This window comes from Cetorhinus maximus, chromosome 30 (assembly GCF_964194155.1).
Source record: "Cetorhinus maximus chromosome 30, sCetMax3.hap1.1, whole genome shotgun sequence".
Classification (NCBI taxonomy): Eukaryota; Metazoa; Chordata; class Chondrichthyes; order Lamniformes; family Cetorhinidae; genus Cetorhinus; species Cetorhinus maximus.
The window spans coordinates 148,206-162,593 of NC_135908.1; the positions used below are offsets into that span (position 1 = coordinate 148,206).

Below are 14,388 nucleotides of genomic sequence, written 5' to 3' on the forward strand. Positions count from 1 at the left end.
CAATTAGTTTATTAGAGACATACGGTATAAACATGTTAATCTTTCTTCTACTTGTGTCACTGATAGTCGTTTCTAGCTGACATTAACACAGTGAGTTATCCTCACACTGGGCAAGACCTGAATGGATCTCTGTTTATCCCATTGCCTTTGCTAAAATCTCCAAAACTGAAGATAATGCTCTCAGAACTGCATTTTATAAGAATGGTGATCAGTTTAATTTTTTTGAAGTTTTTATGAAATGTTAGGGTACAAAAGGGAAAACTGATCTGCAGTGGGTTTTTTTTGCACAGGAAAATGTAATTGGAACTAAATTAGATATCCCCCAAAAACAAGTAATGGGATGGTACTAGATGATTAAGCCACACCTGATGATTGCTATTCAGGCGGCACAGAAACTCCGTGCTGCATGCTCATTATAATGATTCCTGCTGCAGTCAGTGAGAACTGTGTTCTTGATTGGCAGTGTGCATCAGCAGGGGGCCGCAAAAGTGATACCTGCTGGTTCCACTCAAAGCTAGCCGACAGCGCTTAAAGGTAATCTTCATCCCTTAAAGGGAAGGTGCTTTGTGGCTAGAACAGGCGCTGTCGGTCGTTCAGGTTGTCAGTCTGACCTACGATTCAGTGAGGAATGGCACAGGATGGGAGAGAGCAGGTTACAAGGTTTGTAGACGCTGGAGGCCTGGGTGGAGGAGGTGGAAAGTAGGAGAGATGTCCTGTATTTGCAAAGGATCAGTTGGCCTTCCAAGTACGTAGACAAAAGGCAATCAGAACATGGAGGATGATGCCAAGAGTCAAACCCTGTGCATCTGGATTTGCAGTGCCATAAGAAGTTCAATGAACTCATATGAGTTGTTAAGGTCAGTGAATTCATCTTCAAATTTCATATTTATTAAATATTCACTTCCTCCACCACCAGTGCACAGGACAGCTGTTTGTACCATCTTAAATATGCGCTGCAGCAACTCACCAAGGCTCCTTCAGCAGCACCTTCCAAACCCACAACCTCTACCACCTGGAAGGACAAGGGCAGCAGATGTCTGGGAACACCACCACCTACAAGTTCCCCTCCAAATCACGTATATGCCTGAATTGGAACTATATTGCTGTTCCATGTCTGTTGCTGGGTCAAAACCTGGATCTCCCTCTCTAACAGCACTGTGGGTGTGCCTACACCTCATAGACTGAACAGTGCGGCTCACCACCACCTTCTCCAGGGTAATTAAAGATGGACAACAATGCTGGCCTAGCCAGCGATGCCCTCATCCTGTGAAAGATTTTTTAAAAATTCTGCCAGGATACCACTGGCCTAACACACTACTTAATTCTCTTAACCTCCATTATTCATTTACCAGCAACCCTTCAATCAGGACTCAAACCCGACATTGATATACTCCACTGCGTGCTCATATACTTAGCACCGCTGTAAACCTCAAGCCCAAATCTCACAAATTTTACACACTACCCACTATTTAACCAAGACAGATACATCAACCGAACACATTGTGCCACATTCATTGACACACATATTTCTTTTGTAGGACAAGGTACCATGCAACCAGAGGCAGCAGGAGCTGGCCAGAGGAGCCCCGGCACATGTGCGTGTCCTAACCCTGATGGAGGAGGCAGTGCTGGTCATTATTTGAATGGCAGTTGTTGAGCCTGTGGCTAACACTGGGGCTGAATCAATTGATGGTATCCTTGTACCTAATCCTTCTCCTAGTCCACTTCCACCTGATACTACAATCCCTTCTGACATACGAGTTTCAGATAGTATAAGCATGGGTCACTTACTTCCCCCTCACTCCTTGCCTCCCCTCAGCAGAAACCTAACTAAGAAGTGCAGCCTGTTCAGGCAGTAGGGAAATAGCAAATAGACAGTGATGATGAAGAGATCCCGTCACTCAATTTCACAAGCTCAGCCAGATATTGACAACGTGTAATTTCGAGAATAGCATCGAGGAGGGTGAGATATCAGATGCCAGTGGACTGTAGCCAGAATAGAAGGCAAGGAAAGATCAAGTGCCAACTCGCTGGAGGGTGACATCGCACACCTTCTGCTCCAGAGGACTCAAATGAGGACTTTGATGGGGCAGGCTACTGAAAAAGGTTGATAAGCATGAACACTGAAATGCTTGGTGCATTGGGAAACCTGCCAGAAAGTCAGCTGGCAGCTGGCAAGAGACAATGAAATGTAGTCGGCCTCGGTAGCCTCCCTTCTGTAACATTGGATGGCAAACTGAAATGTTGTGAAATCTCCATCTCTAGCCTGGAAGGAGCTAGATGTATAGAAGTTCATTTGCAATGTTCACCTTCACAGCCACTGACAATGCCGTCCTTGCCCTGCTCTGAGTTTGCAGTTGTGGCTGCAGCAGGTGGCAGGTTTCAGTGAACATGTCCTTACTGAAGTGCAGATACCAGACACAGTATTCCTCACTGAGGTTTAGGTGTTCCCTGTACACCCTGAACAAATTTGGCCTCTGCTGAGTGCCCTTCCCCCTCCCTCCTTCTCCTCCCTCTTCTAACAGTTTGTCCTGTTCTGTGTGACCTCTGCTTGCTCTTTCAGGCATGCTGTGCAAGGCCTAACATATACCCATGTCTGGGAGCAGCTAGTTTGAGCAGAAGACTTGAAGACCTCAAAGTCAGGAGAAGCCCTCCAGCACCTGTCACACCACTCCCTGTAAACATTTACAAGTTGAAACAGCTATGGAAAGCTCCAAACACTTGTAGAATCTCACTAACACCCAGAATAAATCTAACTTGTCCTTGCCGGGTTAGGCATGTGGGATGTTTGGAGGTATTGGCACTCCTTCCAATACCTTTACTTTGCCTCTGCACGTTCCCAATGAAGCCTCTCGATGTGTTTAGTGCCTTCCCAAATTAGCCTTCTCCATTTTGGTTGATTACAATCCTGGGACTCCCATGAAGCGAGGGGAGGTTGGGAAGAGTGGTGAGGGTATTGCGGGGAGGGCTTTCTGTGTTCAACTGTGTGAGATTAACAGAGGAAGAGCGTTGGACTCAAAAATGGCCGCAGTGATGCCAAATCAGTGTGCAGCCTGCCTGGTCTGCGTACGTCCGATAGATGTTAGCCAATTGCATATTTCCTGCTGTGGTGTCTTGCATGATTCATGGTGGAAGTGATTCCAAAATGGCGCCTGTAGCGTCCCAAACTATGGGTGCTAATGGGCTAAATTTCACAGTGAGTGTCTTTACAGCATGAACAGTCTGCATGAGCCTGCATGACAATGTTTAAATGGAGGTCCTGATTAGGGCCTTCCAGGAACTGAACTTCCTCGAAAGCTCTCCAACTTATCCCATTCACACTAATGTCCATTAGCTGTGCAGGCATTGTGACATTAGCCAGACTGCCTGATAGTGACCTTGTTATTCACTCCTCGGCTCTGGCAGCCTTTATATGTTTTCACTAGTCTTCCTGCCAGAATCCCGATAAGAGCAGGCACAAAGTGGATGAGATAATGGCCACTGACAGTCTGCCATTTTACACTAAGCACCTTCAGTGGATGAACTGGCCAGTGCTCTTAGCACTCGATCAATCCTACATGCCTTCACCCTTATCTATACATAATGTACATCCTCAAGGCATTAGAGTTTCTAAGAATACAAAGTCTAAGTGCTCCAGTAACACCTTCTGGACGTTGAACAGAACACTCTCGGAAAGCTCTGCCTTGGTGCAGGTTTTTATTTTCTCCCAGATAGTGGACTTGACTTTTGTTTGCCGCATGTATTATTTATTCACTAACATCACCAAACGCAGTTTACCTGAGCCAGAAAGTTATGGTTTTAAGCCCGTTGACTTGAGCACAAATTCTAGGCTGCTGCTCCTGTGCAGTATTGAGGGAGTGCCGCACTGCCAGAGGTGCTGTCTTTCAGGTGGGACATTAAGCTGAGTCCCCACCTTCCCGCACAGATTCCATGGCACTATTCTGAAGAATAACAGCGGAAGTTCTCTCTGTTGTCCTGGCCAAAATCCATCCTTCAATCAACTTCACTAAAAACAGATTACCTGGTCATCATCACATTGCTCTTTGTGGGAGCTTGCTGTGCACAATTTGGCAGCCGGCTTTCCCACATTACAACAGTAATTACACTTCAAAAAGCACTTCATTGGCTGTGAAGCACTTTGGGGTGTTCCTGAAGAATTGAAAGGCACTATATAAATGCAGAAAGCGGTTTAATAACATGTACAGTGCAGCTGAAGCATTCTTGACAGGGTATTACTAATTTAGGGAAAGAAGGTTAAAACCTAATCATGTCCTGTTTCATTGTGGCAATTAAGAATTAACAACATATTCTTTTAACTGCTTTTGGTGTCACATTTATCTGTTTTAAATCATTTTCCATGGGCTGAATTTTCCCCCCGTTGGGGGGGAAGTTGATGGGTGGGTGCGCACAGGCGCGCATCCAATCGGGGCCCCTGATCGGGGCATGGTGCCATTTTATGTGGGCGGGCCAATTAAGGCCCGCCCAGCGTGATGTCTGCACAGAAGCGCTGTGCGCTCCCTGTGCGGGTGGGGGCAATCCCAATATCAAGAGTGCGCTCTTTTGCGCATGCGCACGACAGAGCGACTCATCTCCCTGAGGCTAAGTGCTGCCTCAGGGAGATCGGCTCAAAATGTTAAAAACCTAAAAATAGACATGTAAAATTTCCCTAACATGTCTCCTCATGTGACAATGTCACATGAGTTGGGACATGGCCATAATTTTCCCAAAAACTTTATTAAACATTTTTAAAAGCTACATGAAACCTCATCCTGCCCGTGGATGAGGTTTGATGCTTTTTCTAGTTCGCGCCCGGGCTCCTGCCCTCCCCGACAACTTTAAGGTTGGACAAGCAGGTCCTTTAATTACATAATTGACCCTATTGAGGCCATTGACAGGTCGGAGGGCACACAGCTGATTTTGCTGCGCCCCCGCCTTCCTGAAAATTTAAATGGAGCGCGGAGACGTCGGGAATTCCGCTCACTGGCGTGTAAAATCCTGCCCCATATCTTTGTGATGTCCAAGGGCTTAAAGTCAGTCACAAAGAGGTTTAAAGGCAAGGAGAAAGATGTCAATCCTAATGTGCAAGGGAGCCAATGTAAGATAATGAGGAGAATTATGATGGGTGAGGGACAAAATATGGGCAGGAGCGACTTAATTAGGCAAGTTGTGGCTTATAGAGTTGGGGTATGCTGGCAATTAATAAATAAATAAATAAATCCCAGATGGACAAGGGCATCAACTACATGGGAAGGTCTCCTAAAACTCACATACCATCCTGTCTTGGACATATATTGTTGACTGTATTAATCGGGTGTTTAATTGTATTCAGGTTATGGGCACAGGAACCACCTAAGATCATAAGAAATAGGAGCAGGGTAGGCCATTCGGTAGGATGATGGCTGATCTGGTTGTGGCCCTAACAGCACTTTCTTCTCTGTTCCCCATAACCCTTGACCCCCTTGTCAGTCAAAAATCTGTCTAATTCAGACTGGAATATATTTGATGACCTCCAGCCTCCACTGCTCTCTGTGGAAGAGAATTCCAAAGACAAACGACCCTCCGAGAGAAGAAATTCTTCCTCCCCACTGTCTTAAATGGGAGACCCCTTATCTTTAAACTGTATTCTCTAGATCTAGATTCCCTCATGAGAGGAAACATCCTTCCAGTATCTATCCTGACCAGCCTTATGCTCATATATGGGCTGAAACTGTGGTTGTTGCTTTGGAGGTGCACAACATGTAATGTGTTTCTCTGTAAATAAAAGCTTTTAAGTGTATAAAGGACTAGGCGTTGGTCACAACCTCCACTGTCTGGTTCTCTGAATTGTAACATATATCGACATTCCTTCATCATTGCTGGATCAAAATCCTTTAATTCTCTATCAAGCGACATTGTAGAAGTTCCTACACCACAAGGGCTCCAGTGGTTCAAGAAGAAAACAACATCTTTACCTTCTGAAGGGCAGCAAGAAATTAGCAATAAATGCCAGTCTTTGCCCTATTCCCAGAATGAATTTTTTAAAAGTGTGAATAAAGGTCTGTGGAGAGCTGAGAGAGGGGTGGAGTGAGACAATGGGGAAAACAAGCCGTTTCGGTTGGCTAGATATAGGGTTTAAGGCTCAGTCCTGTTTATACAAGTGTCAGCATTTTATCTGACCTGCTTCTGTCTGAGCGTGCGGCTGAGGAAGGCCTAATGGAGTATAGTTTTCATGAGCCGTCACAAACAATCGCTGCCACCTGCCCAGTCCACGGCTGAAGAAAGTGGTGACTCATCTCTGATAGCACAAAGGCAATTGCGAGGTCAGCAGAGAGGGGGCTGAGCCAGAGCCAGTTGTCGTCAGCGTGCGTGTGCAAGCTGATCCTGTGCATAGAGATGATTTCACCAAGGGGCAGCAGGCAGATGAGAAAGAGGAGAAGGCCAACAATAGATCCTTCAACAATTGTAACGGTCACGGTACAGGGGTGAAAAACAGGAGCCATTGCTGAAAGTGCACTGACATCAATAAAATGGTATACAAAAGAATTTCACGCAAACTTGTTTGTGACTAAGGTCGCAGAGTGGAATTTTTATGTGAAGGTCACGTAATGACAATCCTTGTGCTGATTTTTCTGTCCCTCATAGAAACTTCTCTCACAACAAAACAAAACTCTTCGACTAACCTCAGGATATGCCTAAGAGCAATTCGCCTGTGAGAATAATCAATGCCATTAAAGGGGCACGAGTAGGTCATTTAGCCCTTTGAGCCTGTTACACGTTCAACAAGCTCATGGGTGATCTAGGGTCACCTAGTTCCCATCTGCCTGCCTTCACCCCATATCCCTTAATACATTTGGTTAACAAAAATCTATCAATCCCAGCTGGAAAATTCAAAATTGACCTCCCAACAAATTGTGCTTATGGAAGAGAGTTCCAAACTTCTAAAGGAACCGGCGAGATAATGCACGGTTTCTGTCTAGATGTTGGATAATACATTGTACATGACCTTTGGCTAGAAAACAGTCCACAGTTTACAATGAGCAACGCCAAATGAGGTCCACTTAAACCATTGTACTATTTTAGTACCGGATGAAGTGAGAGACTACTATTTAATGTTTCAAAACATCAATGAAAATAATCCATCATGTCAGAGCATAAATTCATCAATTTATTGTATTTAGAGACTTCTTGCCCACTTGTCAAATTAAGATGTAACTGCGAGGGAAAATATGTAATATGTGCAGAGGCTGCACATCCAAAGGCGGTTTGCATACAAATGATAAATATTAAAGTGGAAAATGATAATTAATACCATAAAGGATTTGACAGAGTACTGGCTTTATAGAAAATTTATGACCTCTGCTTTAGGCAGCACCCATGTACTGAATGGTATAGTGAAAAATGCAATTGGCAGGAAGCCAAAAAAAGGTTTAAATAAATCAACACGTTTGCAAAACTCTTTACATCTGTGCAAGGAACAATTTACTCAATGCTCAACACTTTACTCACATATGCAAAGACAACTGCTGAGAGGAGTTGGGGGGTTAGGTAGGTAAGGAGGGGGTATCAGATCTCAAAAAGCTTTGAATTCTTGTTTCTTGACTATTTCACGTGCTAATACTTTAGAATTTCCTTGTAGTGTCCTCCCAAGGGCTTATCATGGCACTCATTGCCATTTCCTTACAGGTGCCAAACCCAACTGCCTCATCCCCTTCTCTTGTTGACTTTGCCAACCAGTGTACCCACTGGGGCCTAGTCTTACTTATCCCTACTACTTCTGACCACCCCCCCCCCCAACCCAGACACCGCTACAATCGTAATTCCTCTGTCCAATGTATAATGGTTCAATTCACTCCTGGGTTAATTTGAGGTGAACTTATTCATAGGACTTTGTAGTCTTATTTACAGAAGCAAATGGAGCTTAGAACAGATCCAGCGGGCAGGATTTTTCCCACTGGGTTGGAGCCTTGAAGTCCGAGTCAAATGGGGGTCAAAACCCTGCATTGTGTGGGGAACAGCCCTCGGGGAGTGAATTTCCCCAAAGTTGCCAATTAGTGGCCAGAGGGTGGAAAATTCCAGTCAGCCTCTAGCAATAACTCTTAACTCCCCTTAATTGTCTCCCTATTACTTGTGGCTGGGTGCAAGGGTGACCAACTCCTACTAAATAAAATAAGGGACACTTCAACCTTGGGACTGGGGGTGGTGTGGGGGTAATGCTGGTGACCATGAGAACATGGGAGAGGTTGGAAGATGTGAAGGGGTGGGTTCTTGAGGCCATAACAGTGGGTTGGGGTGTTGGGTTAAAATCACCTAACGCTTGCAACTTATCTTGTTGAGTCACAACGTTAGCATCTCTTTGCTGGTCGACTCACTCACTTGCAGTCTCAGTGGAATTATTCAAACTCACCTTGGGACTCCTAGGTTTCTCCACAGGATGAGATAGTCGGGAGATCACTGGCAGTGCAGAACACATTTGTGATGCTCACCAATATTATCATAGAATCACAGAATTGATCCAGTGTAGAAGGAGGCCTTTCGGCCCATCATGTCTCCACTGGCTCTTTGAATGAGCAATTCACCTAGCGCCATTCTCCTGCCTTCTCCCTGTAACGCTGCACATTGTTTCTTTTCAAATAATTTTCTTTTGAATGCCTCGATTGAAGCTGTCTCCACCACACTGCCAGGCTGGACAATTATCCTTCTCTGCTGGTCAAATTAGTTAGATTGCAATGCCTGATGTGAAGAGAGAAATTGCATTTATATAGTGCCTCCTAGGACTACAGGACATCTCAAAAAGGCTTTACAACCAATGAAGTACTTTGCAGTATTCCTGGAACATGTAACAGTGGGCGGCTTTGAAGAAAAGAAAGTAAGACTGGGAAAAGGTCACTTGGCCCATGGAGCCCACTCTAGCCAATCTACTTGCACATTATCTGTCCAAATAACTGTGTTTCCAGCCCAGAACCTACTTCCGACTCCACTCCACCATTCCCACTCCACCACTGTCACTTCACCAGAAGCATGGCGGAAATCCCATTTGGCCATGAGACCAGGGTTTCTGCTGCACTTCCAACTAAGCTATGCGTGAGGAGCGAGAGAGAAGCTTCTGGAAAGTTGCAGGCCCAATTTCCCCATCTTTTTTAGAAACTTCAGATGTCAAGTTATCAAATCCAACTGTTACTATATACACTGGGGAGTACTTAATCATCTTCTCTTAATGTTGTTTTCTACATTACAACAGTGACTACCCTTCAAAAGTACTTAATTGGCTGTAAAGCGCCTTGGGATAGCCTGGGATTGTGAAAGGTTCTATGTAAATGTAAGTTCCCCTTATTAAAGAATTCCAGTGTGCTGTAGGTAGGGGTGAGTGATAGATCCCTATGGATGAGCAGTACTCCCCACCCCACAGAGCTCTATCCTGTCAACTCCTGACTGCATGTGAAATTTCGACTCATAAAAGAAAACAAATAAAATTATTAAAAGTCAAACCTTGAAACACTACACATGTAGAATCATTAAACAAAAGACAGAAAACATAGGTGAGGCTTTGGGTAATATTTTGAGAAGCTCGTTAACAAAGGCTTATTTATTTAAAATAGCTCACCTTATGCCTTTTATTCAAAGAACAAAATGGCTGTTTCTGTTTCAGTTGATTCATGTCATTGTCCTTCTGAAATGAACAGAATGGCTTTGTTCAATAGTGAAGATCTTGTTTGTCCAACAGAGATCTGTGCAGTGTTCATTTCTTCCTGGACAGTTGCCATTTTATGTGTTATCTAGTGTTTAATTCTATGAAGTATTGGCAGATGTGTCTGGGAAACTACGTGTTCTGTTTCGACAGAAGGTGTTGGTTTTGTGATTTAAGGAGTTCAAATGAGCTTGAAACAATACGAAAGTTCAGTCAAAATCCGTGCTGGGAATTTCTTTTGAGGCTTCTGCCACTCAAATTGGCTAACTTCAGAAATAAACTGTATTTCCGTCAATGTGAAGGTGCCAAGGTTGCAGGATAAACCCTGTAGAAATTCCCAGTGCTGGTCTTGGATGAGAACAAGCACCTTAGGTTTCACTCTTTGCTCTCCTGAATGCCCTCCCATGACCCTACGTGATCGCATGAGTTCATTTAAAATTCTGCTGCCCGTATTCCCCCTTGTGCCAAGTTCTGTTCACCTGTGCTGTTGGCCTGCATTGGCTCATGGTCCAGCAACACCCCCATTTTTACATTCTCATCCTCCTGTTCAAATTTCTCCATGGCTTTGTCTCTGCCTATCTCTATTCTTTTTATTCTTTCATGTGATGTGCGTGTTGCTGGCAAGGCCAGTATTTATTGCCCATCTCTAATTAACCTTGAACTGAGTGGCTTGCTAGGCCATTGAAGAAGGCAGTTAAGACTTAACCACATTGAGGGTAAGAAATCAGGTTTCCTCACCTGAAGGGCATCAGTGAACCTTATGGGCTTTTTTTACAACAATCAGTGATAGTTGTCATGGTCACCATTATTGAAACTAACTTTACATTGCAGATTTATTAATTGAATTCAAATTTCACCAGTTGCTATGACAGAATTTGAACCCATGTCCTCAGGGCATTAGCCTGGGCCTCTGGATTACTAGCCCAGTAACATTACCATTATGCCACCGTCTCACCGTATCCTCACCGCCTCACTCTTCTGTTATCTCCTCCTACAATTCTTTGAGATCTCTGCACTCCTCCAATGCTGGCCCCCTGTACATCCCCAGTTCCTTTGCTCCACAGTAGGTGGCTGTACCTTCAGCTGCCTGGGCCCAAAACTCTGGAATTCCCTACCAAAGCCAGCTCGCCTTAGGGTTGTCAACGCTCCAGGTTTGCCCGCGAGTCTCCAGGAATTGAAGTTTAATTCCTTAAACACTGCCGCGAGTGACCCTGGAGAAAAATCATACGGGCATAAAGTAAAAGATGGAGAATATTTTTTCATTTTCGTTGAACACTTTTGTTTGTTACTTATAGAACCATTGGAAATGAGACTGTGACTGAGTAGGAAAATGGGGACAGGTGGTCATGTGGTAATACCTCCAGGAATAAGTCTAACCGGAGTTGGCATACAACACTGAGATACTCCTTGTTTTTATGATCAGTAGCTCAGTGGTAACACACATGCAGTTGAGTCTGAAAATTGTGGGTTTGAGGGAGCAGAAGGTAGGTCTCATAGGCAAGATGAGCGCTAGAAGACATAATGAGAGATACAAGAGAAACTACAGAAAGATGCAAGTTCAGGGCTAGGGCATGGGGAGCCTCAGGAGAAGTTAGGCTAGGTGGTTTACTCACAACATGATTATGTTTCAAAGTCCCTTCAGTGGCTGTAAAGTGCTTTAGGACATCTTAAAGCTGTGACAGGTGTTATATAAATGCAGATTCTTGTACATAATTCATTAGGGTGAGATAGCAAATATAATGTATCCTCACAGTAGCCTCCTTCAAGATGTTTCTTAAAATCTACCTCTTTGACCAAATCGTTTGGTCACCTGTCCAACTACCTTCTTATGTGCTTCGGTGATCAATTTTATCTGATTCTGCTCTCTGAAGCACCTTGGGACATTTTACTACATTATAGAGGCTACTCAAATGCAAGTTTTTGTTGTTGGAGGTACAACATTGTAAACAGGTTTGCACAAAGATAGAACAGGGTAAATTTACCATCCAACAAAGCAGAACTTTGTTCATTAAACCTTATAAATACCTTTATACTCAATTAAAAGCTGTTCTTATGGAGACTAACTAAGCCATTATGGACTTTCTCATTGTATATAAGCTTATATATTTGTTACTGCTGCTCTGAAGAAGAGTCATACGGACTCGAAACGTTAACTCTGTATCTCTCTCCGATCTCTGAGTTTTTCCAGCATTTTCTGTTTTATTGCAGATTTCCAGCATCCGCAGTGTTTTGCTTTTATTTTACATATTTGTACTTTGGGACTGCATAGCTTTCAAAGATTTGGCAGAGATATGATGGGCTGAATGGATTTCTTCACTGTTTGTGGACTACTTATTATGATTTAATTCACTTTGGGCTGTTCAGAATAAATTTTTAAAACCATGACAGGGCATCACACACAGTCAATGTGGAATGGAAAATATGTGCCTTTCAAAATCAATGAATGGAAAACAAAGTTCCTGCTTCCTTGACTTTCCAGTGAGGGGCCAAGTGGTGGTGCAGGTCATGGTAAATTTACCATCAAACCTCTGGCCAACTTGGAAACAATTAACATTTAGGGTTGCCAACTCTCCAGGATTGTCCTGGAGTCTCGAGGGATTGAAGATCAATCTCCCGGATGCTGCTGTGTGCAACCCTGGATAAACATCATCGGGACATTAAAAAAGGATGTTTTTTTTTTGTTATTTTCTTTTAACATTTCTCTTTGCCAGGGACAAAAATATTGTAACAAGGATGGACGTGTTGGCCAAATAATGGCTGGAGCGTGGAGGCAAGTCATGTGATGAAACCTCCAGGGATACATTTAATCACAGTTGGCAACCGTATTGACATTGCAAGAAAGGTTTGTTAGCAATTATATCAGTTATATATCCAGTGAACAGATTACTGCAAGTCAGGTAAACTCTGACACTCACTGGCACTGACATCAGTATTCATGACTCATGAGCTATTCTGTTGGGATGGGTTTCACTTGAGCAGGGCTGGAACCAGTGCCCTGGCCAATGGTAAAACTAGGGCTGTGGACAGGACTTTAAACTAACCGTGGGGGGGTTTGGTGAGGGGTGGGGTAGGATTCAGGTGAAGGGGGGTTTCAAAATCTAAAAAGAAAGGTTGAGGCATTAGAAAAATATCACAATGTGGGTAAAGACAGGAAGGGATAGAGAGCTTCATAAAAACTTGTACATCAGCGAATAAGGTAGTTACACAGAATGAAAGTTTAAAAAATGAAATTAAAGGTTCTTTATTTGCATCCACAAAGCGTCTGCGATAAGATGGATGATCTAGTGGCACAAAGAGAGGGAAGTAATTTCGATCTAATCACCATTACAGAGACATGGGGCAGAATTTTCCCCTTGATGGACGGGTGGGCCCCACCGGCTCGGTGGCGATTGAAATGGGCCCCGCCGCCATTTTAACTGGGTGGGCCAATTAAGGCCCGTCCAGCGGGCCACCCGACGGGAAGTGCGAGGGGGGAGGGATTCGCCAACTGTCAGAGCGCACTCTGCTCCCTGAGACTAAGTGGTGTCTCAGGGAGAGCGCTGAAAGTTTTATAAACTTCAAAAATAGAAAAATAAACAAATTATTAACATGTCCCCCTCTTGTGACAATGTCACACGGGATGGGACATGTTAATAAATATCACATAAAGTTTATTAAAGTTTTTTAAAACAGACATGAAGCCTCATCCCGCCAGTGGATGAGGTTTGATGCTTTTTCAGAAGCCCCCTGGGGCTCCTGTCCTGCCCACCAGCCTTAAGGTTGGACGGGCAGGGCCTATAATTGGCTTAATTATCCTGTCAATGGCCTCACTTGTCCATTGACAGGTTGGCGGGCGGACAGCGCAATCAGCTGTGCCCCCGCCTCCCTGAATATTTAAATGGGGCGGGTAGTAGACAGGGGAGGGGGTAAAAGAGGAGGAGGCATTGCATTATTAGTTAAGGAGTCAGTTTGGAGGGGGCATCGAATGAAGCTTTGTAAGTAGAGCTTAGGAATAAAAAAGGGGCAGCCACATTATTGGGTGTTTATTATAGACCCCCAGATAGTCAGCGGGAAATTGAGGAGCAAATATGTGCACAATTTGTGGATGTGTGTAAAACAATATCAATAGGGTAATTATATTTGGTGATTTCAACTTTCCCAACATTAATTGGGATAGACATAGTGTTAACGGCTTGAATGGAGTGGATTTCTTGAAATGTGGACAGGAGAACTGTTTAGGTCAATATGTAGAGGGTCCAACAAGGGACGGTGCGTTGCTGGACCTAATTCTGGGGAATGAAGCCGGACAGGTGGCTGAGGTGGTGGTGGGGGAGCATTTTAGCGATAGCGACCACAACATGGTACAGTTTAAGCTTGTTATGGACAAAGAAATAGACAAGTTGCAAAAAATTGTTTTGGATTGGGGGAGAGCGGATTTTAGGAAAATGAGGCAGGATCTGGCCAAGATAGACTGGGAACAGTTACTTGTGGGGAAATCTACAGAGGAACAGTGGGGGGTGTTCAAAAAGGAAATGGGGAGGGTACAGACTCAACATGTTCCCTCTAGGGTGATAGGAAGGAGTAACAAGCCCAGAGAACCATAGAAGACCAGAGATATTCAGGGTATGATGAGAAGGAAAAGAGAGGCTTTTAGCAGGTACAAGGGGAACAAATCAGCAGAGGCATTAGTGGAGTACAGAAAGTGCAGGGTGGAGCTTAAGAAAGGAATTAGGAGAGCAAAGAGG

At 44.1% G+C, this 14,388-nt stretch overlaps 1 protein-coding gene across 1 annotated transcript in view; it reads left to right on the forward strand.

Moving 5' to 3' along the window:
• Window positions 1-14,388, forward strand: part of LOC144669923 (potassium/sodium hyperpolarization-activated cyclic nucleotide-gated channel 4-like) — a 317,118-nt gene that overhangs the window by 129,206 nt on the left and 173,524 nt on the right. The gene's annotated exons all lie outside the window — the stretch shown is intronic.